The sequence below is a fragment of the Dermacentor variabilis genome, chromosome 7, assembly GCF_050947875.1.
Source record: "Dermacentor variabilis isolate Ectoservices chromosome 7, ASM5094787v1, whole genome shotgun sequence".
NCBI classification, from domain to species: Eukaryota; Metazoa; Arthropoda; class Arachnida; order Ixodida; family Ixodidae; genus Dermacentor; species Dermacentor variabilis.
In genome coordinates this window covers 62095686-62110949 of record NC_134574.1, presented here as the reverse complement: position 1 = coordinate 62110949, position 15264 = coordinate 62095686, and the positions used below count along the sequence as shown (strand labels likewise).

Here is a 15264-nt window from a genome sequence, read left to right as displayed (position 1 = left end):
AATGTAGACTCTTTGTGAAGTTTGAATTGCATGGCATAACTCTTGGTGTAACTAACACAGACTCGCAGTTTGACGACGCTCACGGAGTGGAAGGGGCGGTGAATTTTTTAAAGATAATTGTTTGAACGGGCATACAGGAACTTTGAACTCCTTTAGTCGCATCAGTAGCTGCGCTGTGAAATAAACACAAAAGAAGTAACGGACAAAAGATCTCCGGACTGTCTCAACGCCGCCCTTTGTCTTTCTAAATACCAAAGCTCTGCAGCCCAACTTCTCCCCGCTGAATCTAGAATATCTATTTTTGTGTTCATGCAACGAACAAAGTTCGTTTCACTAGCGTACATATGCTTATAAAAGAATCGGCTGCGGCTAGCCTTGCTTTGTTCCTGTTAACCGCCGATAGGTACGACCATACCTCAGGCGCCGCACGGTAAGTAAAAAACTATATTGACACTCCATTCGCAGCGGTCATAGTACTACCAGGAGGATTTATTTTGGTTACCGAAAGGCTTTAGCTCATGGACAACTCTGATTTCCTCATGGGCAACTCTGAAACGCGGAAATGCTCCCACTCGACAATCGCCCAAACGATTGAAATGAAAGTTTATGCTCTAAGTAGCTTGAAAGACATTGCACCTACTACTGGAAAACAGTTGTACTTTAGGCATCGTACTTACTAGAAACATTTTTGTAAATTAGGTGGTGTTAAAACCAATGAACCCATAGTTTACTTTTTCCATAACTGAACCAAAAAGAAATACACCGCAGCTCTGCAAACTGGATCTGAAGCGGTGGAGTTTTTAATATAAATTTGCCTTTTGCATGAAATTGTTATGTCCACGAGGGTTTACATAAAGTGCCGCGCACAAATTATTAGCATATTTCAGATCAGTGCATAGTACAGAATTTTTGTCTGGCTTAGTTCTCAGTATTGTTATTTTAGAGTATCTTCATACTACTCTTAGTACCTTAGTAATAAACTTGTAAACATGGCTCTAGTTTGTTGAAATCGAGCAATTGCCTTCAGAAATATATATTCCTGAGGTTGAAATGTTCTGCTTAGAGTGGGTGCACTTCAACGTTACATAAAAAAGCTACGTCATCTTCGGTGCGGTCGTAACCAAGCGATACTATTTCTCCGTTTCTAATGCCTTCAGGCAGGAGATCGTTAGCTTAACCTTCGGTCCACACGTGCGTTAAGGAGGTGCTCAGAATTGACATGAGATGCCACCCAAATAAGGTGACCTAAATGCGCATCACAATGTTCTTGGTACAGCTTTTTAGCATATATTTAAAAATGGCCGCCTCTCCCGGAAGAGCTTGTCCAGGCTCAAAACATCAGCCAACTTGAGCGGCTCAAGCTCACACATACCCACCAGACGTGCAGTTTTGCGCTACCTCAACTACAGTGAAAGCTACGTTGCAGACACAGACCAGAAAGCAGGAATCCCACCTTCAGTCCGGGATTGTATCAGCGTTGCAAGTATACCGCGCAATATGCATTGAAGTTACCATAAGGAGCGTCGGCAAAGCAGAATCTGCGCACTCAGCAAGAAATGCGCGAGAGACGCTGACACGAGGTACACCGATGCTGCCCGGTCTATTAAACGAAACACATTTGCCCTAAGCGTCAAAGATCACCAAGGCAAAGAACTCGCAGCTGCCACGATCGGAGCAACAGCCTCCGAGACTGTAGAGGAAATGGCAATCGCTCTAGCAATAACTTGCCCTGAAGTAGCAGTAATCCTAACGGGCTTCCGAGTAGCAGCTCGAAACTGTCAAAAAGGACGCATATGAGAAACCGTACATCACATCACACGCACCCCGTCTCCCAGCACCCTATCAACTGGGTTCTAGGCCATAAGAGTATGACAGAAAATGAGGGGGCACACGCGGCTTACCGCGATCATACCAGCCGAGATTTCCTGCCATCCCACACTAGGCCGACCAGCAACGTTGATGACATCGCCCTAAAGTATTCAGAGCTTCTGCAACACCACGGACTCAGCAGGAGAATGTACATTTCACCCCAGAAGAATCTGAGCAAACAGGAAGAAGTCATCCTCCGCCGCCTACAAGCACCTACGTTCACGGAATAATCATGCATAGATTGTATCCTATGCAGTACTCGTACACATGCCCCAGTTGCGACGTCCCAGGCACGTTGCAACACATGGTCCAGTTCATGACGGGAACAGCGCGAACAAGACGACGACGGGCGGACACAGGACGAGCACTGACTCACAACTAAGTTTACTGAAACACACATCGGGTATATAAGTGACACAAGCGATCACATGGTCAATCGAGGAACGCTAAAACTGACTTGCTTGTACGTGTGTATCTCCACGTGTATACAGGACATCTGTTACCGTATCGAGCTATCTAGGTGGGTTAGTTCCTGCTGAGAAAGCTCGATAGAAGGCTGGCTAATGCACCACGTGCCCTTTTGCTCAATGTTGGCTGCTTCGTCAACTAATCTGGTGAATGCGTCCGTATACTGATACATCCATCATTTAGCACTACTTAGCACCATCCCTCTGACTCAACATAGGCAAAAGAACAAAGGTCAGCAATGTGATCACAAAAGCATACAAGCAAGCCCTAGACATACCACAACAACGCCGAACAAAAAATTCGAGGCCCCCAACATGAATAGTTCAGAATCCTACAGCCCAGGAAAAGAGATCAAAGCAACACGCACGTACAACGCTGACAGGGCCAGCGCTGCATGCACATGGGCGTTTCAGGAAATGAAACCAAGTGTATTTGAGAGACATTTGGAATGATTTTAATATATGTTTACATTCGTTTTTTCTACATGACATAACAACGATTTCATCACGAGGTGCGTCACACTGAGTGCGCCTCTGTATGACATTTTCCAAGCGGAGGTTATTTAGTGTGCGATCAATGTAGACTACACGAGCGTTTTTCATTCTACCTCAATGCGGGATGTGGCCTTGTTGGTGGTGGTTCAAAACGACGCTACTCGTTGGCTGGAGCGCAAGTTGGCGCCGCGAATGAACAGCCAATGTCCGGTTTAACGTTTATTTCAGCAGCAATGCGACTGGTCGGACTGTGCGTGGACAACTGCCCTCGTCTCATCCCGAGCACACGTTTCGGAGATAACGGCTGCTTAGCCGACTTCAGAAGACTGTGGCGTGTATGCCATTTGGGTATCTTTTAACCACTAATGTAAAAAATGGTCCGTTAGATGATTTGTAGCTTTAGCATGTACATTACCATGGTTATAAATCATGCCTCGCCTTCTCAACAGCACGTAGCGATGGTCAGCAGCTGAGGACACAAAAAATGAATGTAGGTCGCCTTAATTGGGTTGCAACGAGATTTTCTGCGTCACTGTCATCATCGGTGGTGTCGCGGACCACCACCCTGTAGCTGCCACGCCCTCTTCCAGATGGCTTGGAGTGGCGTAGTTCAATTGAGTACCTTGCTGCGCGTGCGCCGTCGCTCATATTGCGAGGGAAGAGAGTGAATATGTAAGGAGGAGAGCTTGGACGAAGAAGTGCCACTGAGAGCGCATGCGCGCTGTCCTACTTGACTGCGCGTGGAGGACAAAGCGGCGCACTGGCATGACTGATCTCTACTTGGGGCCCTGCCTTGACGAAGCCGTAGCGCGGCGCGCTGTGCCGGTGTGCGTGAAGGACCAGCTTTACTGCATCGTACTGTGGACGCGCGCCACGTGCAGAGCAGTTCCACTGCACCAGCGAAATATGGACGCTCATAATGTCTTGCGTCTGGCACAGTCCGCCTGACTGGTGTCGTTCGGCGTGCTTTGTCGTGACCGGCTCGGGAATACATGTCTCACCTCACACCGAATCCGATACACCATGGCGCGTCGTGCATCAGCTTGGCTGGCTGGTAGAGCAATGGCATACAGTGCGCCTGCACTTAAAAGAGGCACCGAAGCACCTTCGCAAACGAAAAAGTGCTCGTTCTTCGCGCTTTTTGCCAACAGCTGATCTCCGCACTGCGGAGGGCCGCGTTCAAGGCCCCGGTACGAGTCATTCTACCGATGCACGTGAGACAAGTGCTTTTGGAATGAGAGCGCCTAATATTGTGGTCACTGCGGCCGGGATTGAGCCCGTGGCCTTAGGCTCACCAGCAGGGCAACGCCTTATCCACTGCGTAGGTGGCATTGCGATCGGCGGTGAGATGAAAGACCCAATTTGGGAATAAAGCGTTGAGATGCGAGAGATCAATGCTTGTACGGGTGCATCTCCGCTAATAAATAAGTGTAAATAAATGTGTGTATCACTGCTAAAAAGTGTTTATATCGGCTAATAATAATAATAATAAATACGTCCAACTCAATACATCAGGTGGAATTGACTGAACTTTCAAAGCTAATAAGGAAGACGAAAATCAGTGATATCCGAAATTGTTACGTTCGAAAGATTTATAAAGCAGTTGAAATAATGGCTGCATCACATCGGTGAGAAAGAAGTTTCGCATAGAAACGACCAACAAGTATACATGAAAAATTAGCAAGGTAATGTCATAAGTGATTTCTGTGACTTAGTAAAGAGATCAGAAAGCTTCTGTACTGAACTGTACAGTACCGAGGGAATTCACGCCATCTTCATTGGAATTGATGACCAGTACGATACAGAAGTGCCTTGTAGGCTTAGCGATGTGGTTAGAAGGGCTTTGCAAGGCATATCGCAGGAAAATGCAGCAGTAGAAAAAATAACTGTCAGGATGATAAAAAATAGAGGGGACACTCTAATAGAAGAACTTGTAACCCTCTGCGCAATGTGTCATGACTTCAAGTATACCAGTTAGTTGGAACAATTCCAAGATTATACTAACCCATGAGTGCAGAGACATTACACAAATAGAGTTGCTGTTCATTTGTTTCTCATCACAATTCTACAAGATATTCTACAGATACACAGGCAATTTTCAATACCACTTGGACAAAATCTAAATTCAATCTACCAAGAGAACAGGCTGCCTTCAGACAGAGTTATCCTAAGATAAATCACAACCACCTCATGTTTCAGATAATTGCAAAATCTGAGTAGTAGAACCGACCTTTCTATATAGTTTCACAAATTATAAAAACAAATTTGATTCCGGGGAGAGACCAGCAGTCATGGAGACATGTCGTTGTCAAGGAGTACAAAAGCACACTTAAATATCTCAGCAAACACCTACAAGGACTGCGCAGCTATCCTAACTCTCAATAATAAAAGCAAGAAAATACCGATCAAAAAAGTTTCAGGCATGGAGACACAATCTCTCCAAAGTATTAGAGCGATTAGAGTTAGAATTATTTGTAGTGGGGATTAACGGCGATTATTTCAGTGACCTGTGGTTTGCGGATGGCAATTTTCTGTTCAGCCACGCTGGTGATGATTTGCGACATAGATTGAGAGCCTTAGCTGATGAAGTGTTCGAGTAGGGTGAAAGAATATTATGCAAAAGACAAGGAAATGATGCTCAATAGCCTGACAAGAGAAAAATAATTCATGACTGGCAGTTAATCTCTAGACTCGTCGCAAGTGTTTGTTAATATAAAGGCAGAACATTAAGTTCTCTGGAATTCTTAAAAATTGCCGGTGTCGTAAAACTAACTTGTTGCCCTTGAGCTGAATTATTCACAAAGGCAGGCATCACTTTCACGAAACACCAGAACAAATGGTGAACTAATTATTAAAAATCACCAGTTTACTCCAGAACCATTTATAATAGATATAGATATTTTTGCATTGTAGCCGGCGAGATATCAAGGCGCATCAACCGGGAATGAATTCGCAGCATAACGCCAGCTTGAAGAGATAGGCTATCAAATTCGCAGTGAAATGCACAGTTGCTCCATTTATTTTTTAACCAAATGCTATTTTGTGTATTCATGCACAAATGTAATTGCAACTGCCATGCATTCTGGACCGCACGTTGGGAAAGATCACAAAGCTGGTGCGTTCATGGAAATTCGTTGGAAGTGTATACTTCTCCGAAGCTCAAAGTCTGCAATTCGTAAATTGCAATTTGTGCCATAAAGTAATTGCTTGGAAGTTTAATATTAAATATTTGTTAATAGCTTTAATATTTGTTTCGATTCCTCGCACTGGTAATGTCCATCTCTTCAAATTATTCAGCGCAAGGACAAAAATCTTGGTGTGATCCACAGGCGATTGTTAAAAACTTCACTAAAACTCCCAAGTGCTCAAATTGTAGATAATTTACACAGAAGAGTCAGTCATCCTGAGAAATCGATGCACAGAAAAATCAAAATTGGCTGGAATACATATGGCAGGGATTAATAAACCATGACTTCCTGTTTACCTGTATCCTTAGAAAGAAACATGTACAACAATAGCATTCTACCCCCATTAGCTTAAGGGGAAGAAACGAACTGAAACACTGAAAGAACATAGAGACCGCGCAGGGAGTGTCGAATGAATAGCTTTAGGCATAACGTTAAGAAAGAGGAAGAAAGCGTTGTGCCATATAGATAAAAAATGAAAAGCCGGTATTGTAGGTAACACTAAAAAGAATATATGAAACTTAGATGGCATTGTAATGGGCGTAGAGCATAAAACAGGCGGTTTATCACAGTGAAAGAAAGGACGCAAGTAGAGAGTAGTGCAGATAGGAACGGCAGAATTCTAGGCAGTGTGATGAAATTCGGAAACTTGCAATCGTGGGTTGGAATCAGTAGGCGTAATCCTAATAATCACTAGGATTGCGATTAGGCTGATCGCGACAGTCTATTCTTCAAACGGCTAAACGCGCGTGCCGGCGCTGTTGTTGGCCGGGTCATTGAACCCACCGTATCTGCGGGAGGGTACTACACTATACGCTTAGGAGAATGACTTGTACAGTACAAAATTAGCTCGTCAGTGGTCTCCTCTTCATCACGCGACATTCTGCACAATGTTTCGATGGTAGACCAATGGCCGTAATGCTCCATTTCATGCCTTAAATAGCAATGCACTGCCAATATCCTTGGCAGCTATCAGCTCCCCAGCAATGACTTCCTTTTGAATCCGGCACATGCAGAGTGCGCATTTTGCATCATTGCATTATTCCACTTCAACGACTGCACATCTTGCACACTGGATTAAACAGCTCCTTTGAATTAGTGCTCACAGCTTTCTTGGAAATTGTTTGCAAAGAAGCTGAACTTAGAGCACTGAGTCATCATACACTTCGATCTCGCATACCGAAACAGGCGTTGGACAGACCTAGCGTCGTCTAGGAGGTGGAGTCTTCCTTCATTAGCAAGCTTTTCTTTCGCCTTCTGTGCTTCGAAGGTAGGCCAGGTGGCTACTCCCGTGAGTGTTTCTACGACAACCTTTCCGCGACAAACGAAGAGCAATCTGCTTAGTTACAAGTTACCACATTTCACCCTTGCCCTCGTTCAGTTGAGGGCCAAAGCCTGCGTTTGCAAGCGTCAAGGCAGGCAGATCTACGTCCTTCCACATTTTACTAAACAAAATATGTCGATTGCAGTCCCACAGGCTGCTTCTTCGCAATACGTTAACAGCTCTTTCTGAAACCTTGCTGATGTGATTTTCTTGTTTCGCAAGAGATGTGGACGTCGCGGTAAAAATAACGCTTAGATTCTAGTGTTCTTCATTGTATTAGCATGTTCCCCAATGGTCTCGGATAGTGAAAACTGGAGGAACCCCGATATCTGGAATTTAAAGTCAGGCCTTATTTCGACAGATGAGATGAAGATACGGTGACCAGATGCTTCAAGGCCACAAGTCGTTCTAGAGAATATCGTCCACAAGCATCAGCTCTGCCAGTTTCGATGAGCTTGACAATGCACCACAAAGGTGATTGATCGAGCCGCTTGCGCCGTATTCCAGCAACTTGCACTCTATCCCGATACTACAGCACATACAACATGGATAGTTGGCGTCACCCTTGGGTAGAGCGTGGGAACGGCGGCCTCCGTGGCGCTCAGGAGGCATTCAGGGATGCCTAACAGTAGCTTCACGGCGAAATTTTGCCCATCAGATACCGTTAGACGTCGGGTGCTCTACGCTAGGATGACACCGACTAGAGAACGCTGCCTTTGACAACGGTACACTAATACTGGTGCCGTCATAATGCCACAGAATTTGGCCACCCCAGTATTTTCGCTATACAACCTGTGCAGGCGTACATGTGTCATACCCAGACCCGCCAAGGGTGTGAGACAGCAGGCCATCTAGTACGCTGCCATAAGCTATAGAAACGCCAAGGAAGCATCCGACCAGACTGCGTAACCTCTTTCTATTTGATCAACTTCGTTAAGACTAAAAAGCTGTCCTTCTGATGCCTATTTCGTTTCGATCAATTTTGTGGGAGGACTCTATTGTGCTCTGACCACCCACTCATCCAGCTGTGCACAGTCTGGGAAAACCGCCTAGAGAGGGCGACTGTCACTTAGCGGGTTACCGTCACCTGAGGAAACTCAAAAGAATATGACACGAAAATGATCTGAGCCTGCGTCAGCATAGCATTTCACGAGTGAAGATAGCCGCAATTGAGTATAGTAAGAGGCAATTGGAAGTTTGGTGGCGAAAACGTAGGAAGGCCTCAAGTAGCAGGCACGCACAAAACAAGTTTTCCAACAGGCCAGACAGTTCGATGAGGTGCATTCTTCATGCTTCTTTTTTCTAAAGAATGGTAGTGCATTAGGCAAAATAATAACGAAAGATTGGTGGCAAAACCCACCGCCCCGTTTCAAAGGCGGTGCTCAAGGAATCCAAGCACCAATCATGGGTGCTGATCGCGGAGCAGAACCTTTTGCCGCCTCCCTTGCCCAAGAGGGTCACTACGCCCTTATGACGATCCGCGGTAACCACGACACCTGTAAAACTTCTAGTGAACATGATAGAAAGAGGTTCTCAGGCTGTGTGGGGAAAAAATTACATGAATTGGACTGGAACGTCGTTGAGCCGTCGGACTGCATATGTGTGATGCGCGTGGTTCGGTCGATAGTCGTCTGGAACAACTGCCAAGTGTTGCCCTCCTCACTCGGGCATGGGCAGTTCAGTAATTGGGCTTTCTCTAGGTCTTCGCTATCATATATTGAAAAGTACAGTGGCTGTAGATACCTTCCGACATGTTTCTTGGGAATTGGTTTACCGGCCAGCTCTTGAATACATACTGGTGGAGGAGGTCGTTGCTCGTGTGAGGGGTTAAAAGTCTTGAATTTTATCCCTTTTGTTCACGTGCAGGGTGTTCGCCTACAGGGCATTCAGGCGAACGTTGTTGTTTTTAGGTATCTTACGCTGCACTTATACTGGCATAGATGTTTTTCAGCTCAGGTAGTCCAATCGTATTCATCATAGGGGAGCGTTTTGACTGGCTGTATGTGCACAATATTAGCCGGAGATCGACCGACTACGTGTCCTGCACCTCTTTCTCCCAGCAAACTCTGCATTGCTGCCCTCCCCATATGGTCATACATAGCTGATGTGTTGTTATTACTCACCGCAGCTGGGATACAAACTTCTGATAGGTGAATGATTGTGCTTACGGGAGGCGGAGCTCTCTCTATTAAAAAACTGCATCATATGCAGCTCAGACCACGGGTGCTCGGCACTTTATGAGCACCAGCCACCCAAGAGAACACTAATTGGTGAGGTTGATGTGATTACACTAGCTAACAATCCTGAACCTTCCCTCTTCATTCATGAGTAGGCGCCCGATATGTTGCGCCAACCATAGTGATGCTAGTGCCCAATCGATACACGAAAGACTCATTCTCGCACACAAGGTTCTTGCACCTCAAACGAGGGGGCGCTCACAATCTCCAGTAAGAGGCTCCCGTTGCTGTCGTCGTACCCAGCAGTGCCCTGAACATTGTCATTAAAGTCCCCGTGCTATTGGTGTCCCCATTAGCACTTCCTTTGCTCTCGTTGTCTAGAGCCCGTCCTTCGAAATGCAATGCGCAATATTCTCGTTCCCGCTGTGCAGCCCACTGCTTACCACAACATACAGCACATGCACCATAACGGGAAACATAAGATATATAGCGACACAGCAACATATTGTGACGAGCTCTCGTAACAAAGGGCAGAAGGAGCGGGAATGATAAAAAGATGGGGGGGAGAGAAAGAGGACGACGACGTTGGGCGGGCTAGCTTTGGATCGCTCCCGGAATAAACGCCAACCGTTTCCCGTTATCTGCCTTGCAGTTTTAAAGAAACGCTTCGTGCGTAGCATTATGTTCGCTACATGGCTATAGGTAGTCTAGCCTAATCCATAGAGAATCACTGCGCGTTAGGACGACAATGTGATTGCCCGTGTCTGCTTGGATTGCTTCTTTTCCAGTGCCAGTATGGATGAACCTGCGATTCTTTGAGACTAAGGTGGTTGGTTTCCATGACTCCATTCAACTTCATATTCCCTCTGTCTAACATCTGATATAGTTCTTCCCAGTTATTTTGCGTCATCCCACCCTACATAATGAGAATTTTATACATTGGTGGCAGCAGTGATGGCACCTCGTGCGTCTGCACCTTTGCGAATCATACCGGGATGTCGTAGCATCTCTCCTGTACGACTGTGCACGCCTGAGATACTCATGTGGTGTCCCCATACACTTTGCTGCACTACCAACCAAGGTATGTTGGCTGGCGCTATTATCCAGCGTCCGGTATTGCTCAACTTCGTCCAAATTCTCAACACAGCGGCGCTTTCTGTGATACTTTAGACGCTCGCAGAGTCAGTAGGCAGGGCGCTTTCCGTTGCCTGTGGTTCTAAAAGAACGGAGCACTCGTGCTCTCCCCGGGAGAGACTTGCGGTTATGAATTCGAGGTGCTGGTTAGGTTATTCGGTGGCTTTGCGGCCTTTCCTTCTACATGTCGAGGAGGAACTTGTTCTTTTCGTCGAATACTTGGCTGTCCGGGGGAAACTTTCGTTGGACTTCGTTGGACTGAACGACTCGTTCTCCAGCTGTCGTGCTTTCCCTCCTAAAGGAAGTTCCCCTTTATTTGAGAGATGCACTGCTACTCAACAGCTGGTGCTAGAGGCGCATTGATTAGGGCGTTGATGCAGTCCGCCTTTCTCCTCAATCCCTTTGGAAAGCTCATGATACGTGGCGTATAACATCGCGCAGACCTCGGACACCTGTTCTCGGATTCTACAGACGGTGAGGTTTTGTGAAGAAGGCCTGACCAACTAAGTAAACTCTTCCGGTTGTTTACCATTCAGCGCGTCTTTAGTACCGACGTTTAAGGAAACATGTGGCTGCTTGCGTCAGCCGGGTCGCAGTAGCTTCGTAGCAGGTGCCAAGTAGAGCTTGGCGCCTGCCAAGTAGGGCGTAGTAGGGGTGGCAAGTAGAGCTTGGCACCTGGCGGATCGGGCGGTTCTGGCGGATCTCGTGTCCTTGGATATAAATCAACAGTTTTTCATACGTGGGCCGATTCCCAACATATTGCAATGCCGACCTGACCCGCGGCACATGTTATGCAGGTGTTAAGCTTTCCCCATACAAGGGACGATCCCGAAGATAGTACAATACAGGGCCGACCCGCGGCGAAGATGAAGCTGGCGTTAAGTACCCGCAATACCTGGGCCGATACCGAAGTTAGTGGAATGCCGGGCCAACCAGCGTTGGAGGTGAATCAGCCGCTACGCATTCCCCATATGTGGGCCGACACCGAAGATGGCGAACTTACGGGCCGACCAGTGGCGGAGGTAAAGCTGGCGTTAAGCCCTCGCCATAGGTAGGCCGATCCCGAAGATAGTCCAATGCCGGGCGGACCTGCGACCTAGGAGAAGCAGGCGTTAAGCACTCCCCATGCGTTGGCTCAACTCGAAGTGAGTGCGATTCCGGGCCGAACCGCAGCTGAGGCGACGCAGGCGTTAAGCACTCTCTATACGTGGGCTGATCTCGAAGATAGTGCCATGCCAGATCGACACGCCGTGGAGTTGAAGCACGCGCTAAGTACTCCCCACCCTCGGGCCGATCCAGAATAAAGTGCTAAACCTGGCCGACCCGTGGCGGAGCTTCACTTCGCCATTAAGGGGCCAACATTCACAGCTTCACTGGTCATCTTTCTTCAGATAGCGGAAGGGCACTGAATTTTCGCTGGCGCCTTAGCAAGACAAATTTTCACTGCAAACATGACATTAACGTCGTAGCGTAAGGCCGCTACTATCTGTGATGTAATGCTACCTCTTCACACTAATGGTGAATTCGCATAGCACATTCGGAGCACGTGCAGTAGCAGTTTTTCTGCTCCTTGCGGAGCAAGTTTATTCCAATGAGAAATCAGGAGTGCCTCCTGTATCTTTCTTTGGCGGATTACGATGAGCTCCGACGCGAGATGCACACCACGGGGCTGCGCTCTCTACTCCGCAAAAAGTTACGAAGTCGACCGGAAGTGGCTTGATGTCAGCCCACCCACAGCCAACGCACAGCTACGGCGAGCGTGCCCTTGAATGAGAATCGTGGCCCTTCGGATGAAATGAGTGGTGCTTCGCATGCGGGGAGTGATTATTCGTCTAGGTCAAGTTTCGAATCGACCGGCGGCGACTGAAGTGACGAGGAAGCTTTGGAAACTAGCGCATTCAAGCAAGCTTTCGACATCAAATAGGGTGAAAGTTGCGCTTTTCTTTGACGACGCCGTTCGTCAGTATTCAGATGATGAGGTAACAACGGCTCTTTTTCGTAAGTTTGCGTTTAAACAGCCTTACTTTCGTTTATGAAAGGTAGTTCCGAAGGCATTTGAGGCTGCCTTCGTGTGTTACGACAGAACAGATCGCAGGCATCGCTGCATCTTCGATGTTTCCTGCACACAATCACGCGCACAAAAAAAGCAGGCTTCCACGTAGTGTGACATACATTAGAGCGAAGGAAGCAAAAAGAAACACTAAATTCTAAACACAACGCGCACGAGTTCAAGCTGGAAACGATGAAAAAACGCGAGGAATGCTGCGCGCTTTGGGACGCGGATATGCGCTAGCACCTCTTGCCAATTGCTCTGGCGGGAGTCGTGTTTGCAACATCTATCAATATTTTACAGTTGCCCACACTTGCAATAACACCTGTTCTATTAGGCTCTTGCCTGCTTTTATTGCGATTGGCAGTCTTTCCCCACTTCCGGCGGTTAGATTATATTTATCCATCCATCGATATAGCCTCTCCCCCCAACACTGCTGCCCAACTTGTCTTCCAGTTAGGGTGACTAATGGTCGTGTTGCCATCATGGTCATTTCATTCTGACCGTGCTAGCTTTCTTTGCCACTTTATGCCGGCGCGGTTGTTCCTTCTACCCCGACCCAGTGGTGCTGGTTTGGTTTTTGATTGAGCCATTAGGCGTTGGGGTGGTAAGTTATTTATTTATTTATTTTACCCTCAGGGTTGGCACACCAAAGAGGGGAAGGGCATATTACACACCAAATTTCAAATACAGTTGATACAGTAACATTAGGAAGCATGAACAATCACCAAATTATTACAAAAATGAAACGAAACAGCCGCAACTAAGATAAAGCAGAGTAATTTGAACATCCAAAACTCCGAAAGCTGTAGCCGATGTGGCCGTTTGATCACCTTCATTCCAGTTTTGCCATCCGACACTCGTTTATCCCGTCGCCGTCACGCCATCATCGTCACCCAGTGGTGACGCATTCGTCGCCTTGTATCACTGTAACACCATCGTGGTCGTTCTATCGTCGTCACTGCAGCTTCGCTTTCATACTCTCCTAAGGCCATCGTCGTCAAGCGATTAGAACTGGTAATATCAATGAACGATTATTCAATTGATCAAGTAAGTGTATCCCGCAACACGAATAATGTTCATCGATGTCCACATTTCATTTAATCGATTCGTATGATTAGGCCTGTTCGATCAATAATTACCGGGAGCTACCCATGAGTGGCACTAAAATTTTCCAATCGCACTGCAATGGCAGTGCTACGAGCAATCACTGTGCGGCTGTGGTAGAGCGACTGTCGACTGTTGCTCCCCAGCCGAGCGCTTCCCCTCTCTTCCCCCACACCACACACTAAGAAGGCTAAGCTGCACGTGGCCTAAAGGCCAAGCGCAGCGTAGTTACTTGTAAATATCCTGGCACTGAGCTTCTCATCTGCGCCTTTCCGCGCAATATATTTGGTGGAGGTTGGCGTTTCCTGTTCTCCTCACGGAACGTTACAGCGGAAAGTACGTCGACCTATCCATCATAGCTCTCGTAGACGACATCTCCAGCCTCCAACTTGCAGCCTCCAACACATGCTGCCATCCTGACGATCTATCTCACACTATCCGTCCCCCGTAATCTTGGCGTATACTCGGGACAAGGTGATGAAGACTACGAGAGCTTGATAAAGTTATATGAACACATCCGCTAAAATAAATGGTGGAACTCCAGTGCCATGCTCACAAACATGAGACATGTTGAGCATGGTTTCGTACACATAAAGATTATTTTACACTTGGGATAGACTCAAAGAAAGGCTGCGAAACTTCTTTCGCAACATTCACAATCATCAGTTCGCAGCGAAAGAAGTCGTTATCTATCCGCGTGTCGACTTCAATGGAGCCTCACCTACATTCAGTACCACTTACCGCAGTGGCGCCGGAGTGCCGTACACATGTTTTAGCCAAATGTTACCCGCATTTTCAAAGGTATTGTGTGTGATGCGTTCATATTGCTGGTATTTTGCAACTTGTCGACGGTTGATGCAGTTATCAAAGTTCGCCGCTGCCTAGAATTCGGGAACAGCCGACGCATCACCCTATAGTTTGACCTTCTACGTAACATTGCGGTTACGTGTACCTCTGCTGCCGTTCCTGGTTCAAACAAGACTGGTATTCTTACCCGAACCGTCCGGTAGGAGAATGAGGCCACATATCTGGGTGCCTTAGAATCTAACTCTCCAACACTGCGGCACTAGCCATTATTCTGATTCAAGCATTTGTCCGCTAGAAGATGGCAAACATGAAACGACTGCCCCAATTCTACACCTCCGCTCCCGTCCCATACCTTATTATCCTTCATGCTTCCGCAACCACATTGAAATGCGCGTTGCTAGCAACAAGTATATTTGTTTCACTCCCGTTGAATCTGGCGCAAGTCTCTCCGCTGTTGAAGTTGCTAGAGTTCCCCAGCCCAGGTCGCCTATACTGGACACCGCCGCTTAAATGAGCTTTCTCGTCCCTATAAAGCAGGATTGTATAATTTCGCCACTGAAGCTCCTCCAACGAACGCGTCTTCCAGCTCGCAGTCACCTTCGCCTCAATGGCCACAATATCTCTCGCCCCAGCCACGTCACTGATATTC

At 47.1% G+C, this 15264-nt stretch overlaps 1 protein-coding gene across 1 annotated transcript in view; it reads left to right on the top strand.

Moving 5' to 3' along the window:
• Positions 1-405: 405 nt before the first annotated feature.
• Positions 406-15264, top strand: part of LOC142587478 (salivary peroxidase/catechol oxidase-like) — a 152508-nt gene continuing 137649 nt past the window's right edge. The window contains exon 1 of the mRNA XM_075698526.1: positions 406-430. The gene's annotated coding sequence lies outside the window, so the exon portion shown is untranslated. The remainder of the gene's footprint in view (positions 431-15264) is intronic.